Genomic DNA, 21,246 nt, shown 5'->3' on the forward strand with positions numbered 1-21,246 from the left:
TGTATTTGCTGAAATCAGGGTAGCTCAAATCAGGTTACTCGGCTGCTCTGTGCAGATATTAGAATGGTGACTCTGAATCCGTACTGTGCAGCTGCCGTTTTGTGAAGCCTTTGTCAGGTTAAGAAGGTGCCTGCCCTCTTCAGTTCAGACATCTGAGCCTCCACCTTTTGTGTAATACTGCGTAGGTGACTTGTTCCAAATAACTACAAGGAACCGTCGCCACATCTCTGTATTAATAATTTATGGTAAAGGTGCTATGCAATAGCTTTAAAAAAGCAGATTCAAATCTACATTGTGCCATGCTGCTGAGTCCTCATTTGATATATGTGCCTGACTTGAGCTCTTTAAGGTTTCAGACCCAGTACACAGGAAAAGTTGCACTGCAAGACATGACTTTATTAATTTATAGTGAAACACTTTGAAATGCCTCTCAAGTATATCATTAATTGTCACTTAAAGTTTCTTTCATAATGCAATAATACACTAACATAATAAAAGTAAGAATGTATACTGTGATTTTTATATGGTGTAAGTTACTTATTTGTGAAAAGTCCAGTGTCTTAAAAGAACTGGGTCACATGATATTTTATAATATAGAAAGTTTTAATTTAATGCATGTTTTTTATTTATGATTGATTGTATTATATAGAGATTTTGAAATTGTTGATAGTAATTTTTTATTTGCAGAAAACTGTTTGTGATAACTTTATTTTGTCATATTGTTGTGAAGCACCTGAAAATAAAGGGTGATAAGATACTTTTTAAAAATTAAGTGTAACTTCTGTATGTTGTCTCATCTATAGGGCAAACTGTCAATTCCTTTTCTCTAATGTATGTTTTAGAAGTTAATTTGGGTTTTTTTAAAAAAAAGACAAACCTAAGTCACACCTGTTTCACTGACATTGAGGGGGAAAAAACTTCACCCCTGAAGTACTGAAACATACATTCCCAGAAAAAAAATAATCACTGCAGTAACATGCAGGACATATTAATGCTCAGCATTCAGTTGTTTGTGTCTTAAATTCTGAGAAGTGCTTCCATTTTTTCTTCTTAGTAATTTCTTTTAAAGAATGCTGTAGCTCAGAACTTGGGAGAAAAAAGGCAGCTTTTATCTGTGCTGGCAGAATGACACATATTGTTAACAGAACCAGGCAGATAACAAATATATTTACTTCAGTATGGCTCCATGATAATCTTCCAGGTAGTTTGCCAATCCAAGGGTCATAAATAATGTAATACATGGTGTAACCTACAGTGTAACTACTTAAAGAAGAAAAATTGTGTGAATAAGTAATGTGGCTATTGCAATGGCAGATTACCATTATGATTCTTGAATAACTTTGCAAATACTGTAACGATATTTTAATGCATCAGTGTAGTTACCTGGTAGTGAAAGTCTGGAGTATTTCTAAATCATATTCAAATACAGAAAATGTATTTTAAATCTAGAAAGAAGGTGGGGTCCTACAAAGCCTGTAGTTTTTAAAAAGAAGCATTAGTATGCTCTAGTTTGTAATTTTTATTTTAAATTGCAGGGATTCTAAGAAGCACAGCTGGGATACATACTGATGGTATATGGCAGTGAAGGAGGGCTGTAATTGAAACCGTTCTAGAAGTTACCGTATTATTTATATTACTGCAGTGTTGATGTGCTCTTCTGGTAGACCAGAGTGAGTGTGTAAACCCAGCTGAAATGCTAAAGAGAAGGAAGTCTAGAAGTTGGAAAATCTTGATTTTACACTATTTTTTTTTTATTTAAGGAAACTTCTTTACGTTTTAAAGTCTAATGGCCAGATCTATTTTGTGTTGCAAAAATTAAGCATTTCAGTACTCACTAACAGGTTGTAGAAGAGTAGGAGGGAGAGGGAAGTGGAAGTTTTATCCCTGACTTGGGAGTGGTGAAAGGGACATGCATTTGGGAGCTCCGCATTTACTGCGGGGCAGAGCCAGAGCACTGGTACTCAAGTTGCAGTTATTCTTCACCCTTTCGCTTATGGGCTGATTGCTTTCAGTAAAACAGCTGAAGGAAATTCCATGCGTTTCCCTTACTGTGATCGGGTATTGGGTCTAAACTGAGGCTGTCATGGTTTGAAGTGTTGGTAACTTTTTTTATGCTTTATTTGTAGCAGTCGCAATAGCCCTGTGTGAGATGTGTGTAACTTGCTTTCTGTTTGCACCTCCCTCAGAACCTGCAATGCAACAGTAGTAGAAAAGAGTGTTTTCCAAAGCCATCTTGAAGCAGTTCTGAAATTGTTTAAGTTTAAAGCTAACAAGCAGTTGACCAGCTTCCACCATTGATTTTGGTCAGTAAGTTTGCTTTAGTTATAGCTCTCAATTTGAGAAAATAAAATTAGTCTAGTGTAGTCAACCTAGACTGTAGCAGTAGTATGTGTAACTTTGCACTTGATTTTTGTGTGTTCTAGGAACTAAGACAAAAAAAGAAAAGAAATGGGTGTGCTGTGGCATACAAAGCTAACAGCTGTTTTGGCTTATTGGCATTGGTTTTACTTAGGCACTAAAATGAGACACCTGCTGATGGCCTCTGCAGCCCTTCCGCAAGGGCCAGTCCAGACCTGTTGCCTCCAATAAAATGCTGACAATATGACAAAGTCAGTAGCTTGGGGTTTGTAATCCGCTTCATTAAAACATCTCACCCAAGTAGAACTGCAAATTACATTTCTGCATCTTTGTCTTAATCAAATTTAAAAGCCCTAGGTAAAGCTGTTTGTGTACAACCCGAAGTAGCGGTGCTCGGCAGCTGTGATCTGGAACCAGAGGGAAATTCCCTGCCAAGCAGAACAACGTGTGTGTATGAATTCGTCCTTCGGGCTTCTGCATTACAGCTAAAGAAGGATCGTGCTGTTTCTTTTACTGAGGTAAACATCTTAAGACCAGTCTGGTAATAACCTTTTAATCATAATTTGTAAACTCTTGATTGTGCCTTTTGACATGTCTTTCAAAACAATGTATATTCAAGGCACTTTGTCTTGAAATACATTCAAAACTTGCTATCTTTAAAACTTTTAAGAGGTAACATAACCCTAAAAGGAGAACAGATAAATGCTTGTGACAGACACTTTGGTGTGTTGAAACTCACATCATTAAAGGAGTACTTTGCATATGTATTCAACAGTTCAGAAATAGCAAGATTAATGAGACATCTTTATGGAAGTACCCAGTTGTCATAAAAGAAAATATGCTGGAGAAGTTTTCAGGAAGTTATATCTGTAACAAATTAATTAGTAATTCTTCATGGAGAAAAATGCTGTAAAACAAGCTCAAAATCCTTGGCTTGCTACAGTAAATAACAGTAGCAGAAAGGAGAGTGCACTCTGCTGCTGGAAGAAAGGGTGTTTTACCACAGTTGGCTTCAGGATGTCCATTCTTGAGGTCTTGTGTTTCATTCTGCTCCTGGCCAGCGATTCGCTGAGTGAACATGAAGCTTTAGGACTTGAGACGTGGATGCATTTTGCTTTTATAGCTGGTCAGAACAGGGCTGTGGCTGTCAGATGCCTGGCTCAGCTGTGGGAGCGCTGCTCTGGTATTGCAATGCCAGCCATATTGCTTCTGAGGAAATTCTCCATATGTTTATTTTTAAATAATGGGAAAACAATGCAAATGTGAAGACCTCCATGTGACAGCTGCTTACCTGTGTTTGCTGTTACAGAGTGTTTCATAGTTTTTGTGTTCTGTACTGCCAGGAGTATGGTGATATTTTACAGACATAGGTATGCAAGACAAAAATGTGGTCACTTGCACCTGCTTTTTACTTCTATATATTAAAAAGCTTGCAACCATATGAATTACAACTGAAACGCTTAGGTATTCTGGTGGTTTTAAATCATTTTGAGTCAATCTGTCAATGTCAAAAGGATGCGTTCTAAATGAGTAAGATGGTTCAGTTCTTTTTCAGTTGGAAGAATTACTTGGTATATGGGTTAAAAAACTACGTTGTTTTTATAGCAAGTATTTTTAGATAATTTTTTTTTGAGATCAACAGGGAAAAAATCATGAGTAATTAAAGCGTGTGACAACCAGAATGCATTGAAAAAAGGTTATTTTAAATGAGAAGTTGTTACGTCGAATTGTGTCTGATTTTGTTAGACTATACAGTTTCGGTCACAAAATTTTTTATGAAAAGATTGTCTAAAAATTAATTTTATTTATTTATTATTATAACTGTTCTTTACCTGGTAGCTACCAGTTACTAGTAATCAGGTATTACTGACCTGACGGGTATAAACCGGCTGCAGTTATTTTTCTAATAGAGTTTTGGTTTGTCATTTGAGGAACTGGAATTCCTTTTATGCTACTTTAGCCTTTCAATTGCCAAAAAAACCATTACCACTTTAAGGATAACTTTGCATTTATATAGACTACAGTACTATCAGTAGTGAGTTCCCTAATAACATGGAATGTTACAGCAATAATATCAAAAGGCGTATGTGCTCGCTCTCTCTCCAACAGTCACAGCTAGTTATTTTCTACTCCCTTAGTATTTTTTGTAACGTTGCTAAAACAATTGTAATATTGTTACTGATCATACAGGTAGCTACAAAACAGTAGTGTTGCTTATCTCCTAGATAATACTGTTAGGGATTTTTCCTTGTTCTGTACTTTATAGTTGTAACATATAACCTATATTTAGGTTGTCTTGGAAAGTGCTTCGATGCTGATGCCCTCTTGCGAGAAGGGAATGCAGTATATTTAAATAGATCTGTATGAATGCAAGCCTTGACCACTGTGTAATCATTTAGATTTATCTCTCATTAACCGTAAATGTTGGATTAGATTGTCTTGGACAGTGGGGTGGAAGGACGCTTCCATCTTTTCTTGAAATAAAGACTGCCCATAGCATAGTTTTTCAAGTTAATAATGCATTAGTCACGAGTCTGCTAATCCACCTGTTCATGGTGTAAAATCCTGCTTGCAATAGGAAAATGGTAATATTAATGCTCTGATAGTGCTTTCTTCTTATCATTTGCCAGGTAGGCTCAGAAGGATCTGCCCAGGGACCTCCTCTAGTTCTGACTTACTGGTTTCCTTCTAAACACATTTTCTTCTCATTGTGAAAAGTTACACAGAATTATACTTGTTGCATTGGCGACTCTCTCAACATATCCAGTGGTGTCTTGCAATTGCCTGTTGGGTTAAACATTGTCAGTCAAGGTGTCAGGTACATCTCCATAAATCATGGACTTTGGTGGTTTTGCACCAGCAGCTCTGGGTCAGCTTGTAGCTTGCTGGTATGAACGATGAGTAGAGCATTCAGTCAGAGTCCTACATAGGAAAGGAACAGGTAGCAAAGAATGTCAGCTTTGAGCACCAACACGGTGACTTCTGATGTCTGATTAAGGTTGCTGATGAGGCAGTTATTTTTAGACAGCCGTATGCCTGCGCAGTACTGCAAACTTCTGGAACATAGTTTACAGCCCACAAGGTTTACACAGTAAAAGAGATGGAGGAGAACTGACGTTGATGCAAAACAGATCCTTTTGTACACCAAAATAAGGAATAATCCCAACACAAAAAGGTTTTAATTTAGATTATGATTAGAAGGTTTGAGTCTCCAATGGGCTTCAAGACTTTTAGCCTTTGCTAACAATCCAGAGTTGATAAATAGTGGAATTCAGATACAACTGCACTTAAATAATGCAACAAAAATCATAATGATATAAGCTATACAGCTTACTGGCTAACTGGGAGATGGGTACGAAATCAGAGTGAAGTAATTTAAGCAGATAAACTTTCATTTCTCATATAACTTCAAATTTTGAAGGCGCAAGTCATTGGAAAGTAAGACTTAGTATTGTCTTCAGACTATGTCATATGCAGCTTAAATTTCTGATGTAATTAGAAATACAGACCACTAACAGTATGTTAATGTATAATTGCATTAAATAAATGTTTGTTTTGTTTTAATATACAGCCAACTGCACTGGAGTTGAAGACTTTAAGACCTGCCTGGGTAATACAGACAAGTTCTGTCCTACCAATATTTATTGTCAATGTAAAAATGAAAAACCTTTTTGCAGGTAGGGTGTGGGATTGGTTTGTTTGCTTAAATGTATGCTATGTAAATGCAGCTTGTTAAATATATTTTTAATGATGAACTAAATTTAGACCCTGCAGTGTGATCCATGAAAGTAGATGTTGATCTTCATTTACAATCTGCATAAGCTCAATAACTCTGCTACAGTGCATCAAATCTGGGATCTAAGTGCAGCATTTTCTCTTTTTAGAATGTGTAGGCCATGTAATCCATAATGTAGGTAATCACTGTAATCCTCAATGTTCACATGCTCGTTATTGTCTCAGGTATTTTGCTTTAGACCCTAATTGTGCTGTGTAATGGCAAGTTAATTTTTTCCCCCAGGTTAATCAAAATCTCTTTAGTTTAAAAAGAATCAGGTATCTTAATATCCTATTCTCCATTATATAGTTGTTACTTTCCTTTTTAAAAAAGTAATCTAGTCTGAGTAGTAAATCTTGGTGCTGTAGCTAGTGTATTTGTTTTTTACACGTAGCTTGGCCCTTAGACTTGATAGGAAATTAGCAAGAAAATACCAGGGCAGTATTACAAAGCTCATCTGATTATCTGGTGGATTCAAGGCAAAAATTTCTCAGGGAACCCAGTCTGTTGTTTATGAATGTGCAGCTAGCCTCCAGGTGTAGCCAATATACCAGATTAGATAACGAAGTATGCTGTTTAAATATTAGCGCAACTCCAAAGAAATAGAATGCTACATTATTGAAACTGTATATATGTATCCTAAAACATAGCCAGGTCAATACCAATATTACCTATAAATAGCAGTAAGAAAAGAATTTTCCATAGAGATCAAGGTCAAACTTCCAGAAAAGGTTACCCAAATCCAGACTGTTTGCATCAACAAATGATGCAGAATCCCTGTCAAAAGAACCTTCCCATCATGAGGACGGCTGGGGACATTCTGTTCTAGGGATATCCTTTGTATTCGCAGAGGAAGTAGTGCTGTAGGAGAGGGGGAAAAAGAAGCCCTGAATTAATGAAAATAAAGCAACATTCTTATCCCATTACAAGTCTTACTCTTAAAAGCAGAGGGGATATAGTGTGTGACTCTACTATGGGTTGTATTGCTGCTTTTTCATAGAAGGGGCATCAATGTCATAATGACAGATAGCAATGTGATGTTTCAATTATATCTGCATCGTCTGTTGTGGAAAGTGAGAGGCTTTGCCACGCTTACAGCTGGCGAAAAGATCATTGACCTAGGTCACACCGTGCCATGATTTGGGTAACATACCCCATTCCCAAGAAAGCGTATTATCTTGGACTTTTGGGAATGCTAACTTGGACGTGGTTGACCCGAAGCCTGGCAGAGTGCATTTGCATCAAATTTAGAATAAGATGTGTGTTAAGTAACATCTTTAGACAAACAGGAGAAATGCTGCATCTCTTGACCCCTGCAGTATTCAATAATAAATAATTATATAGAAAAATACCTTCCTTTTTTTGACATTACTTATTTTTAAATTAAAATAATGTTGCCAAAAATTAATACTTTTATTTGAAGATGTGGCTACTTAAGAGTGGACTGGATGGAGTATTGGTGCATGGGCCCCAAATGTAACCACCTTTGGAACACTCTAGATCTGATTTTTAGTAACTGTCCTTCCTGCAGTAGCACTGGTTATCATAGTTGTTTTAATATTTTACTGGGTCTACTGCTGTAAAAGTGGAAAAGCTGGGTAAATTACTTTGGATGCAGTTAAAAGGGTTTTTATAGTCAAAATGGAAGTAAAGCAAAAGTAGTCTGGTATTCTGATTAATGTTTAACCTCTGGGTATTTAAATCAACAAGCTTGCCATATGGAATCCTCTGCCAAAACGCTGTCTACACAATTTAAAACTAAATCAAAGCATCCTACCAGACCATTTAGCAGTTATTCAGCATTTTACTGCTAAGTGCAGAACTTCACTCTGGGTTGTTGCTTCTCTTTCTCAGGGCTAGCCAGGCAAGCTTTAAAGATTGATAAATACATTTACTACTTTAACTGTAGACTACCAAATCTGTCTTGCTATTTGCTATTAAGGGTTGGCTTTGTTTTCGCAAGTTGTTTGTGGTTTGTTGGGGTTTTTTTTAAAAAGAGTAACACCAATAAACACTGACAGGAGGCTTGGTGATTAAACAATTCTTCCTGTTCTTTGGCCCTAGGCATTGGCAATTCAAGCTGCTTTTTGCTTTCAGCATTTTATCTTTCTTTGTTCCCCACTGATACCTGTCCCAAGCACACAGACAATGTGGGTTTTGTCTTCTTTCATTGAGCCCCATTAGTGTATATCACTGGTACTTGCTCTGTCATAGACAAATTGTAATACACAGCTCTTGCATACTCATTGCAGCAGTGCATCTAAACCTACCGTATGGCTGTTGAACCAATCTGTGGTACAAAAAGAAGGCCCAAACCATTGCTAAAGCTTGAAATCTCATTGTTCCCCCATCCAGGAACCAGACAAATCCTCCATACTGTGCAGCACAACATAACCCAGCACTTACTGCTGAAACGGCTGGTAACTGGGGCAGCCTCTGAGGGTAACAGATGTTGGCGTGTGGGGCATATCACACGTTCCTAATCATAGTGGAAGCCAGACCCGACTTTGTGATCCAACCGATCACAATACAAATATACCAATATGAATAGCAAAAAAGGTCATAGAGTAAAATTAAAGGTAACCTGAGTTTAAAATCTTTCTTTCATTTGCCCAGTATTTGATTTCCAAGATCATTTGCATTTATGTGAGAAGGTGAAACTCTTCATCAAAGATGAAGTGAACCTAGGAGAAATCTCTGCATAGGAGAAAACAAAGAACCAGGGACTATTTAAAAACGATGTTCAAATAAATATTTCATTTTAGGCCAGTGAAAAGACCAGCATTAAAAAGAGTGACAATTTGGTTATGAGCTCCAGCTGTATGCTACAGCCTCTTCCCTTGTGTTGTCCTTGTGCTATTCCAGCTTCTGGGTGAGCAGGGCCAGCCTGGTCAGCCCACGAACGCTGACTGCTGCTACTGGCACCAGCGCCTGTGCAAGGAGAGGGGCAGGAGTACATAGCCAGAGGGGAAGAGATCCGTATGCTCTCCAGACTTCGACCCATTTAGGCTGCTGCAGAGCCATGCCTGCAGTTTCATTTGTTTACTAGTTATACTTGACCACTTGTCTTGAAGGTTTTTCCCCTGTAAAGACAGGCAAAAGGCAGTGCTAGTAAGGTGACACAGTTTGCTGATGAGACCACAGTACTCAGAGCCGTCAAAACCAAGCCTTTCTATGAAAAAATACAGAGGAAGCGTATAATAATGAATGACTGGACAAGAAAATGGCAAATTAATTTTATTGTTTATAAATGCAAGATAATGTGTGTAGAAAAGCAGTTTTTGCTTTGTGTGTGGAGCAGTCATCTCTAAATGAGAAATTAGAACTCAGAACAGGTGTCTCGAGTAATGTTTTCTGAGAAAGTTTGTTTTGCTAGGGATTTTAGGAAGAAACTGAAAACAAACCCAGATACATTGGAATACTACTGTGTGAATCTTACTTGTGCTTACATTTTGACTACCAAATGATTTTGAGCCCCGATCTCAGCAAGCAGCGAAGCACATGTAGAATTTCAGGGACATCAGCATGGATTTCTGTGTGAGGAGAGGTTGTATGAGAGATTACTATTCCCTGCTTTTCATGTCAGAACTAGGCTATGTCAAATGAAATCAGGCAGAAGTTTTAAACAAGCAAACAAACAAGTGCTTTTTTTTTTGTAAAATGCATAATCCACCAGTATGTACTCACATTTTAAATTACTTTTAAAAAAAATCAGACATCTCTTCAGGGGGGCAGCGGTGTTCAGGTTGGGTGTGTGCTTTCAGGTAGGACACATCCCGGTTGTTACGCTTGGCATGCTGCAGTTCACGCCTCGGAGCAGCCTGGGAGTGCACAAACTGGTTCCCCTTTAGGTTAAACTAACCAGAGTGTGTGCTTCCATCTCTGATGAACATTCCGTGCCTGGGCTGAAGTTTCAGACACATTCTGAAAAGCAAACCTTTCTGAAGTGTGTGAAGCGTCGGTGTGGGGCCCCACTTGTATTAGTCTGCTTTATTTGGTGCTGCAAATCCAGCCACAGACTCTGCTCCAGCTCAGTCAGTTAATGACTTAGATGCTGCTGGCTGGAAGTTACACTGATGTATCAATAGTGCTTCGTGTATTTATACTGTTTGCATACTTTATGCTTCCATTACTGGCTGTTCTCAGCCTGTTAGGTGCCCTGAGTCGCTTGGTCTCTTCCTGTCGTCTGTTTCTGTATGCAAATTTTGCAAGTACAAGTTGTGTCAGTATAGGTAGAGAGCCCAAGTACAGATTTGATCTGTCTCATTTACTTTAGACACAAGAAATCAGGCTTGTTTTTGTAATGAAGATGTGAAAGAGAAAAGAAAGAATCCAGTCCAATACATTATTTCCTGTAAAATATATTTGTATAGTATTAGTATCTTGGAAATTTAGGGGGGGGGGGGGAATGAGGCACGAGCCTACCTTCACCGGGAGATGGTGCTGTTCAATTTGGAACTAATTCTGACTGCGTGCGACTGCTGCTGGCATTTTCAAGGTGTGAATTAGACCAAATCCTGCACACTCTGTTAGGGAAGAAAACCTCCTGTGAAGGAAGCGCTTTGGGCAAGGGCTGCAGGACTTGCAGCCTTCACGCGCTGCAGGCTGCTAGTTGCAGCCCGGAGGCAGCCCGTGGGACCTTTCTGCCTGCCTTGTCTCCTCGCTAGACGCGGGGGTGATGAAAACGTGAGCTTGTGAAAAGCCCATTGTTACTTGTCTGAGCTTTTGCTTCCATGCTGGCAAGCGTATTGCTCTGCAGCCTGCAGAGCCCTCACCAGAGCTGGCTGAGAGGCAAGAGAGGAAGCCAAACCTGTATCTGAGAGCACCAGCTCCTGCAGATCAGCTGCCCTGAATGCTGCTTCTCCGGAAGGTATCTAGTTTTGATAATTACTTCAGGTCGTTACATTTTTATGTGAAGGTACCGTTAGCAAATGAACATCACTTACTCGTTTTATGAACAATATAGCATATTTATTTTGCTTCTTCATGATGTTTTCCTCCTTCTAGCAATACGTCTGGCAAGACAGCATCCACTCTTTAAACGATAATATTCAGTTATCTTAATGTTTGATCACTGGCCGCAGATGGGAAAGTCTGGCCTCTGCTCTTGCAGGGAAAGTGCCAGGCAGGAATTCTCTTGCTGGCCCTCACCTTCCCTTGGCAGCCGTGGACCTGCCACAATAGAGCTTGGGCTACCTGCTTTCTGAGCCAAGGAAACGGTCCCCGTGCTTTCTCAACTCAGCTGCAAATGGAGATGTCTGGTCTCTGTGTAATCAGAGGTAAATTCACTGTTACTTATGGAGTGGCATCTTTCTGAAATGTTTAATCATAAAAGACTTTACGAAATTTCCAGGCCTCATGTATCAGCCAGAAGTCAGTGTCTGCTTCTCTTGCTTCTGAAGCTAAATTCTGAAATACTGATTTATCCAATGTCTTGTATGGCTTTCCTCTATTAATTACAAATTATTCATTCTCATTTATTTTTAGAAATGCAGTTTCCTTAGTTGTGTTTCCTCACTTAAATCCTCCTCACTAACATGAGCCAACTGTTGCAGCTCCTACCTATAACTTATGCAGAGAACTTGTTTACCATGAGGCAACTAAATGACAACAAAATGTTTTCCTCATAAGTAGCATGGCTCTACTGCAGAAACAGACTGGAGCTTTCTGGTATTTTGGGCCATGAAGAAGGTCTGATTTTTTTTTTTTTTTTAACATAAAATTGGAAAATGTTGAAGGTATCCCTGTCATGAATTTAGAACCTTTTCAAAATTATTATAGGAATACAGAAAATTAAATATTATGGCACTGTTCAGTGTAACAGTGAAAAACCCCCCAAAACCTCAAAGAATATGTTGCTGCTTTGAATTCACTTTTATCTGTGGCTGCAAGATAAGGGTTTGACACTAAAATTAACTTAAAAAGATAGAACATTAGAAGTCTTAATGTTAACTGCGTCAATGTCATACATGCAGTAGTGAGCTTTATTATTTTTATATTTCAGTGTAAACTAACACTTCCAGTAATCTGCAGTTTATTATTATGCATATTTTTAATAACCTCTTTTTTCTCTTTTGCGTAGTCCCATGCATTCTCAGCCATTAGGGGAGACCAGAGCCAGCAACAGCCCGTTTTTCTAACCAGTGACCTCAGTATGAGACATTTGGCCATTCAAGCAGGAGTTCCCCTTATGCAGGTTAGGCAGAGGGGAGACAGTATCAGGTATATATTGATAACATACCTATGCATATATATTATATAGTCTTCTGCCTTGTTACTGAGTACAAATTATCCTAATTCAAATTGGTAGTATTTATGTCACAAAGTAAAGATGTGACCTAATAAAAAGCCTAAAACCACCTTTTACTATCCAGGTGTTTTCTACAGGAATATCACATACCTGCCAGTTCTATTCTAGACTGGATACGTTTTGCAATTTTTTAATCTTTTTCTGAGTCATTTACACTTAAGATACTAAGAGTCATATAAACAGGGTTTTCACCAAACTGAGGGATGGCTGCCCAAAACATCCCCTTAAGAACAGGCAGTTCAGTCAATGTAGAGAGAGCCCTTAGCTCTGGCAGAGGAATTACTGGAATTCTATGTTCCAACTCCCTGTACAGTGAAGGGAATTCATATGGCTGACATGAAAAAACAAATGCCTAAAAGCTCTGTCCGTTTCACCAACACTGCTTTTTCTTTCATGCCAGTATCTCTTGTGATTTCACTGGAATATGGGCAAAGAGAGTTTCCAGCCATGCTGAAAACTTCTGTAATGATAATATGAGTGCTCTCATGTAACAACTGTCTTGTTACCTTTACTGTCACGGTAAACTTTTTAAAATTTATAATATTTTTCCAAACTCTCTCCTGAATAATGATACAAAAAAATTTCAACTGATGTTTGAAAAATATGGCTGTTAATAGTTCTGTTAGTACTTTCCTCTTAGAAAGCACCTTTCCTTTGAGACTCTTGGGTTCCTGTTCCCCTCCCTCCACCACTTCATAATTCAAATTTATTAAAGCTTATGGAAAGTCGCTATTATGTATTTAAAGTACAGATAGTATGATGTACAGGGTAATTAAATTATTCCAGACCTTATGAAATCATTTATATGACTAAGTGTGCTAGCAAGCTTCCCCTACCCCCTGCCCAACAACTGAATGATCTGTAGACAGATGTATTTACCGTAAGACCTTTCTGTGCCTAAAAAACCAGTCTCATTAAAACTGTTGTGTTAGTCAATTACTAATGTCTTTCTGGCCCAGATCTTGATAGAGCAGTGTTTTGTGATTAAATTTGGTTTATGTGAATGAGCCTTTTGGGTTACTTCTGTACAGGAGGCACCAATAATTGGTGTAAGGTATCAGTAAAAAACAGGCATTTCTTTTTATAATGGACTTTTAAAAAAAGACAAAATGGGCGAAGTTAATTGTAAAAGAAAAATGTTAACATTTTACAAAAAGCAAACTCACAGTTCAGAAAGGTATTTTTTTCGACTGCAGAAAAATATTAAGGTGGGGCCTTCAGCGTAAATGGAAAAATAATTAAATAAAAAGTTGTGATGTGCTCTGATTGTCCTTAATTAAGGTGAGAACACTACCTGTGTCTACCTGTGTATTGTTGTACAAGTAAATCTTTTGCCAGTCGTGCGTTATATCAGAGCCTGCAACCTAATTTACCCATCTGAAGTGTTGTGGGTTTTTTCCCCCCATGTCATGTAATATCCCTAAAAATAATTTTATGGGTAGAAAAATGTTCTAAGTATTCCAAGAAGTATGTGTGCCCGTGTGTGTTTTAGAGTCCTGCATTCTTAATTGTTTGCTGTTAATGCAGTGGAGAAATGATGAAGGAAAGAAAATACAGCGTTTTCCTTCCAGAGTGTAGTGCTTTTGGTCTATGGATTACTTACAAAGGATCGCTGCAGGTCAAGAGAAATGTTAATGGCCATGTCTGGGCATTTTTTTATCTTCTACAGTAGCCCAGTGATTTCTTCAGCCCTCCTTTTTAGACTAGAGAAACTTCGTTTATATTAAAAAAAAAAAATACACCTCAGTAGCAATCAAATGTTCTGCTGTTCCAGCTTTTTAGCTGGCCCTGCTGATCTCCCAAAGCTACTGGTGAGCACACATTCAGAAGCAGCACAGACATTCAGATACTTATAAAAGAAATACATAAATGTAGTTTGATTAGATACAGATTATTTTAATAGCAAGCATACTGAGGAGCATATGTCATGCTACTGATTTAATTCAATCTCTTTACAGAAATACTAAGTACCAGTGCTTCCTGTATCTGGAATGTCTTGGAATGCTGTGTGATCAGTGGACGATCCAAATGCTGAGAGATCAGTAAGACCCTGTGGGCTGTGACACAGAGGAAATAGACGTAACTATTGGAAAGCACTAGAAGTTGTTGCAAGGAAAAGGTATAGAAGATAATTATAAAACAAAACATGCTATTAGCATCTGATTTTACTGTGCAATTGGTGACGACTTTTTGTGAACACCTGATTTTACAGTTTACATAGCTGCTTCTACTTATTGCTTAAATTGTTGCATATCTGTCGGGACATGGGGTTCTTTTGTGATTAACTGTACGTCCTGTGCCTAAACAAGAGAAAGCTGCCCTTCCTTAGAAGAAACTTACGAGAAAGGAAAAAGTTGTTTCATGTTTCACCATCAGAAATGACAAATATGCATGCTAATCATTACTTTTCTTTGTTTGCTTCCTGGGATGGTTTAAATCCGTATCAAAGGGGGTAAGGGGTTATATTTTTTCCATATTTCTCAGAAAGACTTGTCAAAGACCATTTTTGCCAAGTACAGTTTCTCGGTGTCCATTTGGCTCACCCGTTTATTTTTGATGTTTGCCTCGCTCTTTGTCATGATCTCCCCCCACATGCTGGTTCCAAATCGAATTCTGTTAGTAGGACTGTGAATTTCTCTTAACTATAATTACAAAGATTCTTCAAGGCATTGTAGCATGTAGAGCCTGTTGTGCCCTGACCGACATTGCTCTGGTTAAAGACACAATACTTAAAGAAAGAAAACAACAAATTACATCAAATTTTGGATAGTGTAGTCAGAATCTGTATTCTTGTTACACCAGTGACCTGCAGGATTAGGTAGAAGGAAGGCTTTGTTCTCAGCCAATACCCATTTTGTCCCACTGACACTGGCAGCATTGTACAAACATAACAAGGCATTCGGCTTCCCACTATCCCAAGATGCATCAAGTACTGGCTGATGCAGCAACCTCAGCTTGTAAGCCCATTCTGTTGTCCCTTGTTTCTTTTTCACTTTGTTTTCCTTCATCATTTTACGCATACTAAGACCTGAAAAAGTTTGCCTTTAAAAATGCAGTGGCTTTCTTTGTAAATTTTTTCAGAAATAATGAAAATAAATGAAGCTATAGAAAATTGACTACCTTGCCACTTAACAAATTAAAGATACTGCAGTCCTGGATATATTTCCCATTTTCCAAAGAGTCTCAAGCACATTATTTTAACATTCGTATTAAATGATTTTCTGTAGTGTTAGATAATACATGAAACTATAAGACATCTCAGAATCTTAACTTTTTAGAAAGGTGAAAATATCGGCATTTCTTTTATATAAATCAGAATGCTCTCCTTGCAACAGCTCCATGCCTTAACTGCTTCCTGGCACTTTCAGTGCTCTCCACAACTCTAATTGCCCAGACTGCACGGGCTTCCCTAGGCAAGTACGTTAGCAGAGAAGCCGAAAACCTATTCAGACGCCTTTGCTTTGCTTCCTGTTCCTTGCAAGTACTTAGTGAGTAGGTACAGCTTCCTGCTGGGGAAAAAAGGAAAGGTGGCTCCAAAGCTGGCAGTTTTTCTTGGCTCTGTAACTTAGTTGCCATCCTAGCTGGTGGCATTCTCTATTTTTCAGCCACAAATGGCTGTTTTGGTTTAGTTTTTTTCTTCACCCCCAATGTAAGAAATGTCCAAAGTGGGTAAGTTTTAATGGTTTTACTTCTGCTGCAAGATACCCACAGGCATTTGAGTCTGGACCTGATGTATATATATCAAGGGCAGATTTGCCAACTGCTAAATCATCTAATGCTGGCAGAGGAATTTTTCATGAATAGTTGAAACACACGCACCAAAATTCATTAAAAAGAATCCAGAGATTTGTCTGAGCGTCGACTGCTTGCAAACCTGCATTACAGTGTCTTCTGAGTCTGCAGACAGCCTAGAACAATGCTTGTAACATCAGTGTCAAGAATTTTGTTGCATGTTCAGTAAAAGCATCCTACTATCATCCAGTCATTTTTCAATTTCTATCAGAAATAAGAGAAGTGAAAATAGTTGTTATCTTCAGAAACATGCAGAAGTGGTGTTAGCACATCTGTTCAGTCATAGACTATCAGTTTAAACTGTTTTGACCCCAGAAAGTCAGATCCTAATGTGTCAGTGAATTTTGTTGCTGAATTGCTTTTTTTTCTGTCACTTGTTAGCCTCCAGTAGTGCCATAACTGAACAAACTCTGGTTGTTGTTGACCTCTGTAGCTCTGTTTACCAACCTGAAAGTGATCACAGAATTTGAGTGTTCTATTTAACATTCCACCACCCTTTGAAAAGGAATAGGAGCAAGAGATAAGGCAATCCTGTCAAATATACCTGGTGTTGGCGAGAGAAGAGCTGCCTGGAAGCAATGCACTCAGGCTGTTTAACCTGCAATGAATGAAGTTTCACAGGGAATGAAGCCTTCCTCATCAGACTTCTGCTGCCTGCTGTTTAGTCTTGGGTGGGCAGATCAGGAGTTGCAGGACATCAGCCACAGGAGCTGCTCCTGATACACTTCACCACTTGTGGTCAGGTCATCAGTAGTAACATCAGGCAGTTGTATGTGAAAGAAAACTGTGAAGAAACTGCTTAAAATACACTGGTGTCACTTCTAAACAAGAATAATATTAGGGAGTACCTTTTTGAGTACGCAGTCTGCAAAGCACTGTGCTTTGGTTGTTTTGCTTCTTACCTGGAGAGCAGAGCAGCTCTGTAATTCCTTGAACTCTTTGCGTTGTGAAATGAAGGGTAAGGAGCAATGCTGGCCATCTGCTAGGTATCACAGTTATGATGTGCTATTTCCCCGTCAAGTATAAACAGTTTAAATTGATAAATAGCATGGTGTTGTGGCTTTTGTGCTTTCTTTGTGATTCACTGCTGCACTTTCTGATAGTGGGTCGCTGTGATCTTGGCGTCTTGGTGGGTTTTTTTCATTCTCTGCTTCTGACCAATGCTTTGTAATTGCTGCCTCCCTCTGCAAATTTGCACGTTGGGTCTGATGTTGAACATTGCGTCATGCTGTTGGCAATAGCCTTGTTGCTATTTTATGTTCATTTTGCTTTTGAGATTTCCCTTGATATTTCTCTAGAAGACAGAATCCAGCACAGATGGGGTTTTGTTGAAGGGGATAATTAATCTCTCTGTAGTTCTGCATTTCTGATTGTATCACCTTGTGAGATTTTCTCTCACCATTTCCCTAAGTATTCAGGTTTTGTGATTACCTTTTTCAGGTATTTTTCCTGTCATTCCTTAATTGTGTTGATCAGGTTGAAATTATTCTGTCATTAGGATGTGTATCTTTTGCTAGAGCTGGAAGAACTGACTAGATACTTTTACGTGTTTACTTTGGTGTGTGGCATGTTACGGACAGCTTTACCTCACTGTTCTATTGCTTACCTCTTAAATAAAGGGGAGGAGGGTCAAACGTTGGAGAGGTCTCAAAGTTCTGTGCTAAGGAGGTGAGAGTCCAGGAGTAAGAATCTTCTAAGAATTACAGAACAAAAACCCCTGTAACTCTGTATTGAACTGCAATTTATAATGGTGTAGTGCAAAATGAGATTTACTTGCATAATTTTGGTACCTACACATAGCTGCCTGGTGCCATTTTTGACATTCCATCTGATGTCCTGCTGCTGTTTTAGAAGAGGGCGAGTCCTCTATCAGCCATATCTATTTTGGACATCCTATTAGACATGTAGGCAACTGAATCCCACTCTTTGTCTATGAACAAAATTATTATCAAATGCAACTGTAAAGGCAAAACTTTATAACACAAAGATCCGTTTCTATGGGTTACCTGTATTTCAAGCAGGACAAAAAAGAGAAGAATTGCTTTTATTTCCCTAATGGTGTTTGAAATTCAGGCATTTGAAATTCAGTACAAAACAGTACTACAATCCGTTCATCGTAGCCTGTGCACAGATGTAGTAAGGCAGTTTCTAAACCAGAGGGGGGTGTATGCTAAAATACCCTTAGCTTAAAGCAGGTTTAGAAAAAGTGACAGTTACAACCCGTTAAGTTAAATCAGAGAAAGGACCTTCTGGGCTTCTCTAGCCCCAAGCTTTTGCATATTTACATTTGGAAGTGTATGCTGTTTTCAGGTGTTGAATGATTTTACTGTTATGGTTACTAAGGTGTATTCATGCTAATTCTTTAGACTTTTATTTTTTTCTTCTTTTTTGCTAGATCTACCAATGTTGTATTAAGATAACTACTTGAGTAGAGATGCTGGTATTCACGCAGCCGTACCTGAAACAATTGAAAAAAATGTGAATACTGTGATTTATGCCAGGGTTTCTGTCAGGATTTTTGTTAATTCTATACATGAGACTACTCCTACGGGCAAGAATGCATTTTAAATACCAAACCTCATGTCTTTAATGTCGGAGTACTGCTTCATTATTGCACAAGGACTGGCACAGCTGCTGCGTCAGGGTGCCCTCATCTTTTCTTGGGGAACTGAAGGTGGCCGGGAGGACAGTGAGGCAGGCCCAGTTCACCTGGGATCTCCATAACCTTTTTTGAAACCTTTTACCTTCACGCTTGCTTTTGCATTCTCTCCGAAATAAGTGTGTATATATAGAAATACTTGACATTCAATAGAGAATACAGAAATGGGGCTGGACCCGACCTTGTTTCAGCAAAGGATTTCCAAAATGCGCGGCGCGATGCCGGGGCCGCACCCAGCCGCGTGTGCAAGGGGCAGCGCGTGGGGCGCGGCGCGGCCCGGGGGCCGCACACGGACGTTGATCACGATTTCCCTCAGGGCGCCGCCTCCTCGCGGGCGCGGGGCCGTGCCGTGCGCTCCGTGCGGGCTGCGTTACTGCTCGCCGGGGCCCCCTACCCTCCCCCGGCCGCACCGGCTGTTCCCTGGGCATTGTTACTTCCCCGCGGGAAGCCGGGACAGAGCGCCCCGCGGCCACCCCTGCGCACCCCCGCGGGAGGCAGCGAGCGGCGGCGGCGAGGGAGGGGGTCGGCGCTCCCCCCCCCGCGGCCGCCTCTCCCCGGCGGCGCACAGGCGCGCTCGGCGGCGCGGGCAGAGTGAGGGCAGCGGCCTCGGCGCGGCGGGTGCGCCTGCTCGGTGCGCGGGGCGCGCAGTGACGTGCGGCGGCCGCCGCGAGGCCGGCGGCGAGCGGGCGGCGGGGGGAGGGGAGCAGGCCGCGCGCGCTCGCGCCCCGCCGCCCGGCCCAGCCCAGCCCGTGATTGGTGCAGGCCCGGACCCGGCGGACCCGAATGCCAGGCCGCGGCGGCGGCGGCGTCCTGCGGGCCCAGCACCCCCCCCGCCCCCGGGCCGCGGCCGCCCGGCGCGGGGAGCCGCTCAGGTGAGCCGCGGCGGCGGAGCCGGGCCGGCGGGGGGTGGGGACAATGGAGGCTGTTAGGCCTCACGGCAGGCCGCGCCCGAGGCCTTGCCGCCGCGGGAGCCGGTGGGGCCGGCCGCCGCCATCTCCCAGCGGGTCGGCGAGCCCCGGGAGCCGGCGGCTGCTGCGGTGCCGGGCGGGCGCGGGCGGGCGGGTGGCGCCGGCAGGCCCAGCGGCTGAGGGGCCTTTTCGGGCGGCCAGAAAATGGCGGAAAACAAGATGTCGGCCGGCGGGGCGGGGAAGGCTGCGGCTCCGCAGGCCGCCGCGCCGCCGGGACAGGGGTTATCCCCGCCTCCCCGGCCCCTGTGCCGCCGCCCGAGCCCGCCCTGGGGGGGGGGTTGTCAGCGGCCGCAGGACAGGGGCTGGCGCCGGCCCGGGGCACGCTGAGGGGAGGCCGCGCGGGTGGCGGGCCCTGCCCTGCGCGCCCCTGCCACGGGCGGCGTCCCACGGCGCGCGCCCTCCGCGGGCTCCTTTGTCTCCGCGCGCCCCCTGCGCCCGCGGCCGCCTCCGCTGCTGCGCGCGCCGCCCGCCGCCGGGGCGCCTGGGGCCGCTGCCGGTCGCTCCGGCGCTGAGCGAAGCGGGTGCGGGCGGGAGGCTCCGCGCCGGGCTGCCCGGCCGGCACTGCGGGCTCGCCCGACACCGCCGCGCACCCGCCGCCCGGCGGCGCGCCCGCCCCGCGAGCACGCGCGGGGGACCGCGCTCCTCCGCACCCGCGCAGCGCCCCCGGCTCCCCCCGCCGCGGCGGACCCGGCGGTGCGGGCTCGGCCGGGGGCAGGCGGGAGGGTGTGTTGCCGCCGTGGCTGTAGCGCGGAGGCGCAGCTGCTTCTGCTCGGCTCGCTTGCCGGCAGCCGGACAAAATCTCCTTCGCTGGTTTTGTCTTTGTCGTTTTAAGGGGATGCAGAGGGCGAGGGTAGGTTGTCATGGATGCTTGATAGGCGAACACAATAAAGGACTTTAAAATGGATATGTTAGTTTTCATACCCAGTCTTTATTCCTTGAAGGGCTTCTGTTAACCTGCACGTGATTTTCTTAATTGGGTCCTTCTGTGTAATATTTCTGCCGAGGAGAGCTGTTTCTCATTGCGTTTCTGTTGGTTGCTGCATTAAAAATCAGCTGGGGGGGAACCTCAAAATCCTCAGGTATCTTCAGGGGAGGATAATTCTCTGTATTCTTCTTGAACTTGAACGTTGAGGTAATCAGAAAAGATCTGGTTTGGATTTTTCAACTACCTACAAGTTTACTTACTGTGTTACGTTGCTCTATAGCTGAGCTCGATCTTTTTGATTTAATCAAAATGTCATTTGCAGCGTACAAATACCTGGGATGCCTGACAAAGTACGCCGATGTATTTCATTATATGTAAACAAGACTGAAATATTATTCAGAAGAAATTCACGATTTTAAAGGAGGGCTTAAGGGCTGACAAAGCAAATAGGCTTTATTT

The 21,246-nt window shown here is 41.8% G+C and overlaps 1 protein-coding gene across 11 annotated transcripts in view; it reads left to right on the forward strand.

Moving 5' to 3' along the window:
* The first annotated feature begins 1,548 nt into the window (after positions 1 to 1,548).
* Positions 1,549 to 21,246, forward strand: part of ZNF711 (zinc finger protein 711) — a 48,469-nt gene continuing 28,771 nt past the window's right edge. For 3 of the 11 annotated variants that reach the window (XR_013923763.1, XR_013923764.1, XM_080365225.1), the window contains exons 1-3: positions 11,203 to 11,412; positions 12,216 to 12,355; positions 14,402 to 14,562. The gene's annotated coding sequence lies outside the window, so the exon portion shown is untranslated. The other 8 variants (XM_080365222.1, XM_080365217.1, XM_080365220.1 and 5 more) reach the window with 8 other exon arrangements.

This window comes from Falco punctatus, assembly GCF_963210335.1.
Source record: "Falco punctatus genome assembly, chromosome: 15".
In the NCBI taxonomy this organism is placed as follows: Eukaryota; Metazoa; Chordata; class Aves; order Falconiformes; family Falconidae; genus Falco; species Falco punctatus.